Raw genomic sequence first — 11,829 nt, 5'->3', positions numbered from 1 at the left:
GCAGGAGGCTGATTGAAGTTGGATCTGAGGAAGCTGCTCTCTTCCACTGAGGGTGCTGAGGCACTGGCCCAGGCTGTGGATGCTCCATCCTTGGGAACAGGGCTCTGAGCACCATGGTCTGGGGGAACGTTGCTAAGCATGGAACCAAAGGCTCTCTAGCTCAGTGGTCATGTCACAATCCATGTCCCATCTGGAACTGCCAGCAGCCAGCAAGCAGCACAACACAGCCGTTGGCCCTGGGCTCAGCACACGCTGCACGCTGCTCCTGCTGCTCCTGTCACCCTTCTTGTTCCTGCCCCCGAGACCTCATCTCATCAGTCTCAAAAGCTGCCTAAGGCCTGGATTGTGTCATCCATCCCTGCAGGATGCTCACATTTGTCCTGAGGAAGGTACGGTGCCATTCCATGGAGGTGGATCCCCCCAGCTGCCCGGGTGTGGGCTGGAGTTCTGGGGGGATGGGGTGGGACAGGGACCCCACTCTGAGGTTTTGCTACCTCTGCAGGCTGTTGCAGGTAGAGAAGACAAGATGGAGGTGGACAGACAGACTGATAGAGAGGAGAAGATGGAAGTGGAGGGAGAAAAGAGAGGAGAGGAAGAGATGGAGGTGGGCACCATAATGGATACGGAGGAGGAGATGGAGGTGGATGGAGAACAGACTGGAGAGGAAGAGATGGAGGTTGATGAGGATGAGGAGATGGACGTGGAAATGGAAGAGTACACCCAGGAGATGGACATTGATGAGGAAGATGAAGAGGAGGCCATGGTCCTGGGATGAAGAGCAATGCCAGCAGCAGGACAGGCATGTGGTCCCCACAGGCACAGTGGGTTCCCTGCAGCCAGGCTGGGGCGGGATTGGGCTGGCTGGTCCCTGCTCAGGCACGTGGTACCCAGTGCCTTGGGTTCTGCTGGCCATGCCCAGCCTGTCCTGTTCTTGCTTTGGGCCACACAAGCCCCATGGCAGTGCCTGGGGCCCAGCCCCCAGACCCAGCCAGCCTCAGCTCTGGCAGCAGAGTCCCAGTGTGCCAGCCTGGGGACACACGGAAGAGCCCTCTGTGCCTGACTGGAGTGACCATGGCACCTGCTTTTCTTCCCGGACTGATGGAGATCCTGGACTGAAATGGCACCTTTTTGTACATAGTTTTTAGAGTTTGTTCTTCTTTTTGGCATATAGGTTTTAGGGCTTCGTTTTGTCTTCTGTAAATACATTTCAAATATTGTTGTTAGATATGTTCTTAGGTATATACCTTCTATAAATTGTTGTTATTACAAATATTCTTACAAAAGTAAATGTGTTCTGTGTTTTCATTGCTGTTCTTATGTAAATAAACAACCTTGGGTTTTCACACCCCAGTTCTCTTTCCATTTGCTTCCGGCACAGGCAGTATTGGCCAAGTTGTGTTTTCCACTTGCTCCCGGTTCCCAGGGCTGGAGGTTCATGGGGGAGCTGGCACAGCCACCCCAGCAGTGGTCGTCCCACTCAGAGGGTTCCGCTGACAGAGGTGACTGTCTCCTTGCTGTCTCTCTGGACACACTGGGGAGCTGCAGGGGCGAATCCCAGCGTGCCCTGTCCCATGGGATCCCATGTTGGGACTCAATGTCCCAGCCCGGGTGAGCACTGGTTGTGGCCCTGGGCTCAGCATGGCAGGCCTGGTGCTCACAGCAGTGCAGACTTCAAGCTGGCCATGCACAGCTCCGTGTTTCTCCCAAAAATATCACTGCTGCAGCACCTGGGGTTCCCCAGTGCTGGGCTTTTTATCCCCACTGCATGGAGGATCACATGGCAGGGCAAAGGATGGGATCCCATGTGGCCTCCAACCTGCCCTGATCCAGGCTGGGCACAGCCTGATGAAGGATGAGCACATCTCGCAGGGATATGGAAACCTCCCCTGAAAACCCAGTTCAGGCAGAGCCTGAGCTCTTTTGTGGCTCTGGGCAGGAAGATGCTCAGGATCTCCCAGAGAGGCTCAGCGGGCAGTAGGATTGTGCCTGCATCTCGCTCTGGACATGCCAGTGGCTCAAGTGACAGCTGTGGGAATGATTTATAATGCACCGAGAGGGGCCACAGTCCTGCAAGGCTCTTACATCAGGAGCAAAGAGCAGCCTGCAGGGTGGGGAAGGCTGGAGCTGTAGCACTGTGTGCTCATCCCTCACCTTCATGGGGAGCTGCCCCCAGACTTGCTATGTATCACTTTGATGGTTCTCCTGTTGGGTGTATTTTGGAGCAGCTGTTATCTGTGGCTTTTTATGGTGATCCTGTGGAAAGCAGCCATTTACCTGCTGTGATGAACTCAAAACTAATACTAACTCTTCATTCCCTTTGGTTTTATTTGGGGTTTTTTTAGTCTCTTTGTTTGATTGGTTTGCATGGGTTCGTTTGTTTCTAGGTTTTGTCTGTTTTGGTTTGAGTCTTTTGTTTGCTTTTTCATAAGACTCAGGTGAAGTTGGCATAGCCAAAGTCAAGAGAATGTACACCAGGCTTGACTTTCCAGAAATTACTTTTGGCTGGGTTTAACTGCATTCTCCAGGCTCAGGATGACCAGTCCATTTGCAGGATTTGCTCTGCAACATCAGCTTGCCCAGACTCTGCTCGGTGATTCACAAATGGAGAAGACAATGGATATTGTGCCAAGCTTCCTTTCAAACAGCCAAAACTGCAACGGCATGAGAGAAAAAAAGAAAAAAACAGAGACTATATTCACCAATTAGAGCAGAAGCAGTGTCCCACCATCTTGCCCTCCACTCTTATTAATTTTGTACATTGAGAGGCAATCCTGGGCCTAAAGCTTCCGTCTCTCAGTTCCTGATGCCATTTGACTCCAGCCTGGTCTCCCCCTGATCACACTGCCTGCTTTCCACGTGGGGCTGGGGATGCTCAGCCTGGAAAGAGGAGACTCTGGGGAGGCCTCACTGCAGCTCTGCAGGACTGCAAGGGTGCCACAAGAAAGATTGGGACAGGGTGTTCCACAGGGCCTGTGGCAACAGGACAAGGGGGGGACGGCTTTCAGCTGCAGGAGGCTGATTGAAGTTGGATCTGAGGAAGCTGCTCTCTTCCACTGAGGGTGCTGAGGCACTGGCCCAGGCTGTGGATGCTCCATCCTTGGGAACAGGGCTCTGAGCACCATGGTCTGGGGGAACGTTGCTAAGCATGGAACCAAAGGCTCTCTTGCTCAGTGGTCATGTCACAATCCATGTCCCATCTGGAACTGCCAGCAGCCAGCAAGCAGCACAACACAGCCGTTGGCCCTGGGCTCAGCACACGCTGCACGCTGCTCCTGCTGCTCCTGTCACCCTTCTTGTTCCTGCCCCCGAGACCTCATCTCATCAGTCTCAAAAGCTGCCTAAGGCCTGGATTGTGTCATCCATCCCTGCAGGATGCTCACATTTGTCCTGAGGAAGGTACGGTGCCATTCCATGGAGGTGGATCCCCCCAGCTGCCCGGGTGTGGGCTGGAGTTCTGGGGGGATGGGGTGGGACAGGGACCCCACTCTGAGGTTTTGCTACCTCTGCAGGCTGTTGCAGGTAGAGAAGACAAGATGGAGGTGGACAGACAGACTGATAGAGAGGAGAAGATGGAAGTGGAGGGAGAAAAGAGAGGAGAGGAAGAGATGGAGGTGGGCACCATAATGGATACGGAGGAGGAGATGGAGGTGGATGGAGAACAGACTGGAGAGGAAGAGATGGAGGTTGATGAGGATGAGGAGATGGACGTGGAAATGGAAGAGTACACCGAGGAGATGGACATTGATGAGGAAGATGAAGAGGAGGCCATGGTCCTGGGATGAAGAGCGATGCCAGCAGCAGGACAGGCATGTGGTCCCCACAGGCACAGTGGGTTCCCTGCAGCCAGGCTGGGGCGGGATTGGGCTGGCTGGTCCCTGCTCAGGCACGTGGTACCCAGTGCCTTGGGTTCTGCTGGCCATGCCCAGCCTGTCCTGTTCTTGCTTTGGGCCACACAAGCCCCATGGCAGTGCCTGGGGCCCAGCCCCCAGACCCAGCCAGCCTCAGCTCTGGCAGCAGAGTCCCAGTGTGCCAGCCTGGGGACACACGGAAGAGCCCTCTGTGCCTGACTGGAGTGACCATGGCACCTGCTTTTCTTCCCGGACTGATGGAGATCCTGGACTGAAATGGCACCTTTTTGTACATAGTTTTTAGAGTTTGTTCTTCTTTTTGGCATATAGGTTTTAGGGCTTCGTTTTGTCTTCTGTAAATACATTTCAAATATTGTTGTTAGATATGTTCTTAGGTATATACCTTCTATAAATTGTTGTTATTACAAATATTCTTACAAAAGTAAATGTGTTCTGTGTTTTCATTGCTGTTCTTATGTAAATAAACAACCTTGGGTTTTCACACCCCAGTTCTCTTTCCATTTGCTTCCGGCACAGGCAGTATTGGCCAAGTTGTGTTTTCCACTTGCTCCCGGTTCCCAGGGCTGGAGGTTCATGGGGGAGCTGGCACAGCCACCCCAGCAGTGGTCGTCCCACTCAGAGGGTTCCGCTGACAGAGGTCACTGTCTCCTTGCTGTCTCTCTGGACACACTGGGGAGCTGCAGGGGCGAATCCCAGCGTGCCCTGTCCCATGGGATCCCATGTTGGGACTCAATGTCCCAGCCCGGGTGAGCACTGGTTGTGGCCCTGGACTCAGCATGGCAGGCCTGGTGCTCACAGCAGTGCAGACTTCAAGCTGGCCATGCACAGCTCCGTGTTTCTCCCAAAAATATCACTGCTGCAGCACCTGGGGTTCCCCAGTGCTGGGCTTTTTATCCCCACTGCATGGAGGATCACATGGCAGGGCAAAGGATGGGATCCCATGTGGCCTCCAACCTGCCCTGATCCAGGCTGGGCACAGCCTGATGAAGGATGAGCACATCTCGCAGGGATATGGAAACCTCCCCTGAAAACCCAGTTCAGGCAGAGCCTGAGCTCTTTTGTGGCTCTGGGCAGGAAGATGCTCAGGATCTCCCAGAGAGGCTCAGCGGGCAGTAGGATTGTGCCTGCATCTCGCTCTGGACATGCCAGTGGCTCAAGTGACAGCTGTGGGAATGATTTATAATGCACCGAGAGGGGCCACAGTCCTGCAAGGCTCTTACATCAGGAGCAAAGAGCAGCCTGCAGGGTGGGGAAGGCTGGAGCTCTAGCACTGTGTTCTCATCCCTCACCTTCATGGGGAGCTGCCCCCAGAGTTGCTATGTATCACTTTGATGGTTCTCCTGTTGGGTGTATTTTGGAGCAGCTGTTATCTGTGGCTTTTTATGGTGATCCTGTGGAAAGCAGCCATTTACCTGCTGTGATGAACTCAAAACTAATACTAACTCTTCATTCCCTTTGGTTTTATTTGGGGTTTTTTTAGTCTCTTTGTTTGATTGGTTTGCATGGGTTCGTTTGTTTCTAGGTTTTGTCTGTTTTGGTTTGAGTCTTTTGTTTGCTTTTTCATAAGACTCAGGTGAAGTTGGCATAGCCAAAGTCAAGAGAATGTACACCAGGCTTGACTTTCCAGAAATTACTTTTGGCTGGGTTTAACTGCATTCTCCAGGCTCAGGATGACCAGTCCATTTGCAGGATTTGCTCTGCAACATCAGCTTGCCCAGACTCTGCTCGGTGATTCACAAATGGAGAAGACAATGGATATTGTGCCAAGCTTCCTTTCAAACAGCCAAAACTGCAACGGCATGAGAGAAAAAAAGAAAAAAACAGAGACTATATTCACCAATTAGAGCAGAAGCACTGTCCCACCATCTTGCCCTCCACTCTTACTAATTTTGTACATTGAGAGGCAATCCTGGGCCTAAAGCTTCCGTCTCTCAGTTCCTGATGCCATTTGACTCCAGCCTGGACTCCCCCTGATCACACTGCCTGCTTTCCACGTGGGGCTGGGGATGCTCAGCCTGGAAAGAGGAGACCCTGGGGAGGCCTCACTGCAGCTCTGCAGGACTGCAAGGGTGCCACAAGAAAGATTGGCACAGGGTGTTCCACAGGGCCTGTGGCAACAGGACAAGGGGGGGACGGCTTTCAGCTGCAGGAGGCTGATTGAAGTTGGATCTGAGGAAGCTGCTCTCTTCCACTGAGGGTGCTGAGGCACTGGCCCAGGCTGTGGATGCTCCATCCTTGGGAACAGGGCTCTGAGCACCATGGTCTGGGGGAACGTTGCTAAGCATGGAACCAAAGGCTCTCTAGCTCAGTGGTCATGTCACAATCCATGTCCCATCTGGAACTGCCAGCAGCCAGCAAGCAGCACAACACAGCCGTTGGCCCTGGGCTCAGCACACGCTGCACGCTGCTCCTGCTGCTCCTGTCACCCTTCTTGTTCCTGCCCCCGAGACCTCATCTCATCAGTCTCAAAAGCTGCCTAAGGCCTGGATTGTGTCATCCATCCCTGCAGGATGCTCACATTTGTCCTGAGGAAGGTACGGTGCCATTCCATGGAGGTGGATCCCCCCAGCTGCCCGGGTGTGGGCTGGAGTTCTGGGGGGATGGGGTGGGACAGGGACCCCACTCTGAGGTTTTGCTACCTCTGCAGGCTGTTGCAGGTAGAGAAGACAAGATGGAGGTGGACAGACAGACTGATAGAGAGGAGAAGATGGAAGTGGAGGGAGAAAAGAGAGGAGAGGAAGAGATGGAGGTGGGCACCATAATGGATACGGAGGAGGAGATGGAGGTGGATGGAGAACAGACTGGAGAGGAAGAGATGGAGGTTGATGAGGATGAGGAGATGGACGTGGAAATGGAAGAGTACACCCAGGAGATGGACATTGATGAGGAAGATGAAGAGGAGGCCATGGTCCTGGGATGAAGAGCGATGCCAGCAGCAGGACAGGCATGTGGTCCCCACAGGCACAGTGGGTTCCCTGCAGCCAGGCTGGGGCGGGATTGGGCTGGCTGGTCCCTGCTCAGGCACGTGGTACCCAGTGCCTTGGGTTCTGCTGGCCATGCCCAGCCTGTCCTGTTCTTGCTTTGGGCCACACAAGCCCCATGGCAGTGCCTGGGGCCCAGCCCCCAGACCCAGCCAGCCTCAGCTCTGGCAGCAGAGTCCCAGTGTGCCAGCCTGGGGACACACGGAAGAGCCCTCTGTGCCTGACTGGAGTGACCATGGCACCTGCTTTTCTTCCCGGACTGATGGAGATCCTGGACTGAAATGGCACCTTTTTGTACATAGTTTTTAGAGTTTGTTCTTCTTTTTGGCATATAGGTTTTAGGGCTTCGTTTTGTCTTCTGTAAATACATTTCAAATATTGTTGTTAGATATGTTCTTAGGTATATACCTTCTATAAATTGTTGTTATTACAAATATTCTTACAAAAGTAAATGTGTTCTGTGTTTTCATTGCTGTTCTTATGTAAATAAACAACCTTGGGTTTTCACACCCCAGTTCTCTTTCCATTTGCTTCCGGCACAGGCAGTATTGGCCAAGTTGTGTTTTCCACTTGCTCCCGGTTCCCAGGGCTGGAGGTTCATGGGGGAGCTGGCACAGCCACCCCAGCAGTGGTCGTCCCACTCAGAGGGTTCCGCTGACAGAGGTCACTGTCTCCTTGCTGTCTCTCTGGACACACTGGGGAGCTGCAGGGGCGAATCCCAGCCTGCCCTGTCCCATGGGATCCCATGTTGGGACTCAATGTCCCAGCCCGGGTGAGCACTGGTTGTGGCCCTGGGCTCAGCATGGCAGGCCTGGTGCTCACAGCAGTGCAGACTTCAAGCTGGCCATGCACAGCTCCGTGTTTCTCCCAAAACTATCACTGCTGCAGCACCTGGGGTTCCCCAGTGCTGGGCTTTTTATCCCCACTGCATGGAGGATCACATGGCAGGGCAAAGGATGGGATCCCATGTGGCCTCCAACCTGCCCTGATCCAGGCTGGGCACAGCCTGATGAAGGATGAGCACATCTCGCAGGGATATGGAAACCTCCCCTGAAAACCCAGTTCAGGCAGAGCCTGAGCTCTTTTGTGGCTCTGGGCAGGAAGATGCTCAGGATCTCCCAGAGAGGCTCAGCGGGCAGTAGGATTGTGCCTGCATCTCGCTCTGGACATGCCAGTGGCTCAAGTGACAGCTGTGGGAATGATTTATAATGCACCGAGAGGGGCCACAGTCCTGCAAGGCTCTTACATCAGGAGCAAAGAGCAGCCTGCAGGGTGGGGAAGGCTGGAGCTGTAGCACTGTGTGCTCATCCCTCACCTTCATGGGGAGCTGCCCCCAGACTTGCTATGTATCACTTTGATGGTTCTCCTGTTGGGTGTATTTTGGAGCAGCTGTTATCTGTGGCTTTTTATGGTGATCCTGTGGAAAGCAGCCATTTACCTGCTGTGATGAACTCAAAACTAATACTAACTCTTCATTCCCTTTGGTTTTATTTGGGGTTTTTTTAGTCTCTTTGTTTGATTGGTTTGCATGGGTTCGTTTGTTTCTAGGTTTTGTCTGTTTTGGTTTGAGTCTTTTGTTTGCTTTTTCATAAGACACAGGTGAAGTTGGCATAGCCAAAGTCAAGAGAATGTACACCAGGCTTGACTTTCCAGAAATTACTTTTGGCTGGGTTTAACTGCATTCTCCAGTGTCGTGGTTTGACACGGAAAGATAATTTTTTCCGGAAGGAAGGGGTCAATTTAGATATTGACCAATTGAAAGTAGACACGCCTCTGAGAACACAGAGGGGTTGAAAGCAGAATTCCCAGGGGAACTCGCTCTCTTTGGTTCCGGTCAGCGTGCAGTGCAGACCTTCCCCTGCCCAGCCACGAGCTGGGTGGGGGAGGGGAAGCCCATGGCCTGAGAAAGGTAGGCCGAAGGCCCCAAGGGTGGTGAAAGGACTGGAATCGGGCTGGCCCCTGCAGATGGAAGGGTGGAAGAAATCTGGGATGTCTCCATTTCCCCCCCCAGAGTTCCTCTCCTGAGAGGGAGAGAGAAAGCCGCAAGGAAGGAGGAGCGGGGGGGAAGCTGCAAGGTGCCCAGTTGTGTAGGAGTTGCTGGATGTCCGGGCATCGAGCCATCCTGGGAGTTCGGACTTTTAACCCTTCCTTGAGAAATGAAAGCTTTGTGAATTTTCCTTTCCCCTCCTCGGTTTGAAAGAGAGGAAGAGGGACACCTTGGACCCTGGGATGGGATGTTGGAAGGAGGAATTCTGGATGGGAGGGGGACAAGGAGTGGCTTTTGGCTGGACTTTTCTGTGTTAGCCACAACCTGAACCAAATCTTCTCCGTCAAGAGGGACTGTGTTTTGGGAGGATGCCAGTGAGTCGGGAGACCTGCTTCGGCTGAGAAAAAGACAAAAGTGGAGTGAACAGAGAAAAGGTTAGGGGGTTTGTGGTGGCGCCCCCTTGCCCTGGAAAGGAAAAGAGAAGAGAAGAAGATCTCTGTTCTTGAGCCCTCGGCCCCAGGGGAAAATGGGGGGGACTGTGGTCCCAAACAATGAAAAACTGAACTGTTGTTTTCTCCCCTCTTGGCAGGGCATCCTTGAAAGGAAAAATCCTAAAGGCAGTCTGACCATCCATGCATTGGTGGTGAGAGCACTGTGCATGGAAAGGAGAAGGGTCACCATGGCAAACTTTTTTCTCCGGGCGGTGCCATGTGTGACATGGAAACACAGGATGTGGAGCTGTGTTTCTTGGGGGGTCTGTGGCACAGGAGAGACTCTGTTCCCTCGATGGACTGAGTATCGGTTGTTTGAAGGGTGGAAACCTGATTGGGGTCCAGATTGTGTCTCACTGTGGTTTGTTGGAGTTGGGTGGTGGAGGGGAGGAATGTTTTGCAAGGTTTTCATTTGGATCTTTGTGTGTTTTTTTTTTCCCTTCTTTAGTTTTCTCTTTTCTTTTGTAGTGGTAGTTTAATAAAGTTTTTTCCTGTTATCAAGCTTGGGCCTGCTTTGCTCTATTCTAGATTCCACTTCACAGCATTCCAGGTAGGGATCACATTTTCATGGGGGCACTGGCATTGTGCCAGTGTCAAACCATGACATTTGGTTCCCTGACCGGGAAAAGATAAGATAAGATAAGGTAAGATAAGATAAGGTAAGATAAGATAAGATAAGATAAGATAAGATAAGATAAGATAAGATAAGATAAGATAAGATAAGATAAGATAAGATAAGATAAGATAAGATAAGATGGTGATAAGGTGAATGTTGTGAAATGGGATCAGGAGGAATAAGAGCAAAGCATGTGTTGGGTTTTGAGATGAATTGGGGTGGAGATTTAGTGTAAGTTGCTGTTTTATGTAGAATGTGTTGAATGTAATTTTGATAATGATTTTTCTGTAGTCTGTGTTCTCAGAGGCGAAGGGTGGAATGTCGTGGTTTGACACGGAAAGATAATTTTTTCCGGAAGGAAGGGGTCAATTTAGATATTGACCAATTGAAAGTAGACACGCCTCTGAGAACACAGAGGGGTTGAAAGCAGAATTCCCAGGGGAACTCGCTCTCTTTGGTTCCGGTCAGCGTGCAGTGCAGACCTTCCCCTGCCCAGCCACGAGCTGGGTGGGGGAGGGGAAGCCCATGGCCTGAGAAAGGTAGGCCGAAGGCCCCAAGGGTGGTGAAAGGACTGGAATCGGGCTGGCCCCTGCAGATGGAAGGGTGGAAGAAATCTGGGATGTCTCCATTTCCCCCCCCAGAGTTCCTCTCCTGAGAGGGAGAGAGAAAGCCGCAAGGAAGGAGGAGCGGGGGGGAAGCTGCAAGGTGCCCAGTTGTGTAGGAGTTGCTGGATGTCCGGGCATCGAGCCATCCTGGGAGTTCGGACTTTTAACCCTTCCTTGAGAAATGAAAGCTTTGTGAATTTTCCTTTCCCCTCCTCGGTTTGAAAGAGAGGAAGAGGGACACCTTGGACCCTGGGATGGGATGTTGGAAGGAGGAATTCTGGATGGGAGGGGGACAAGGAGTGGCTTTTGGCTGGACTTTTCTGTGTTAGCCACAACCTGAACCAAATCTTCTCCGTCAAGAGGGACTGTGTTTTGGGAGGATGCCAGTGAGTCGGGAGACCTGCTTCGGCTGAGAAAAAGACAAAAGTGGAGTGAACAGAGAAAAGGTTAGGGGGTTTGTGGTGGCGCCCCCTTGCCCTGGAAAGGAAAAGAGAAGAGAAGAAGATCTCTGTTCTTGAGCCCTCGGCCCCAGGGGAAAATGGGGGGGACTGTGGTCCCAAACAATGAAAAACTGAACTGTTGTTTTCTCCCCTCTTGGCAGGGCATCCTTGAAAGGAAAAATCCTAAAGGCAGTCTGACCATCCATGCATTGGTGGTGAGAGCACTGTGCATGGAAAGGAGAAGGGTCACCATGGCAAACTTTTTTCTCCGGGCGGTGCCATGTGTGACATGGAAACACAGGATGTGGAGCTGTGTTTCTTGGGGGGTCTGTGGCACAGGAGAGACTCTGTTCCCTCGATGGACTGAGTATCGGTTGTTTGAAGGGTGGAAACCTGATTGGGGTCCAGATTGTGTCTCACTGTGGTTTGTTGGAGTTGGGTGGTGGAGGGGAGGAATGTTTTGCAAGGTTTTCATTTGGATCTTTGTGTGTTTTTTTTTTCCCTTCTTTAGTTTTCTCTTTTCTTTTGTAGTGGTAGTTTAATAAAGTTTTTTCCTGTTATCAAGCTTGGGCCTGCTTTGCTCTATTCTAGATTCCACTTCACAGCATTCCAGGTAGGGATCACATTTTCATGGGGGCACTGGCATTGTGCCAGTGTCAAACCATGACATCCAGGCTCAGGATGACCAGTCCATTTGCAGGATTTGCTCTGCAACATCAGCTTGCCCAGACTCTGCTCGGTGATTCACAAATGGAGAAGACAATGGATATTTTGCCAAGCTTCCTTTCAAACAGCCAAAACTGCAACGGCATGAGAGAAAAAAAGAAAAAAACAGAGACT

General features: G+C 51.9%; 1 long non-coding RNA gene across 1 annotated transcript; it reads left to right on the top strand.

The window, feature by feature from the left end:
• The first annotated feature begins 8,534 nt into the window (after nucleotides 1-8,534).
• On the top strand, nucleotides 8,535-11,553 carry LOC144246491 (uncharacterized). The gene is made up of 2 exons (XR_014950994.1): nucleotides 8,535-9,972; nucleotides 10,043-11,553. It is a non-coding gene; the product is annotated as an uncharacterized LOC144246491 (long non-coding RNA).
• The last annotated feature ends 276 nt before the right edge of the window (nucleotides 11,554-11,829 follow it).

The sequence above is a fragment of the Lonchura striata genome, chromosome 37 (assembly GCF_050655825.1).
Source record: "Lonchura striata isolate lonStrDom1 chromosome 37, ASM5065582v1, whole genome shotgun sequence".
Taxonomy (NCBI): Eukaryota; Metazoa; Chordata; class Aves; order Passeriformes; family Estrildidae; genus Lonchura; species Lonchura striata.
This window is presented reverse-complemented; position numbering and strand designations above follow the sequence as displayed.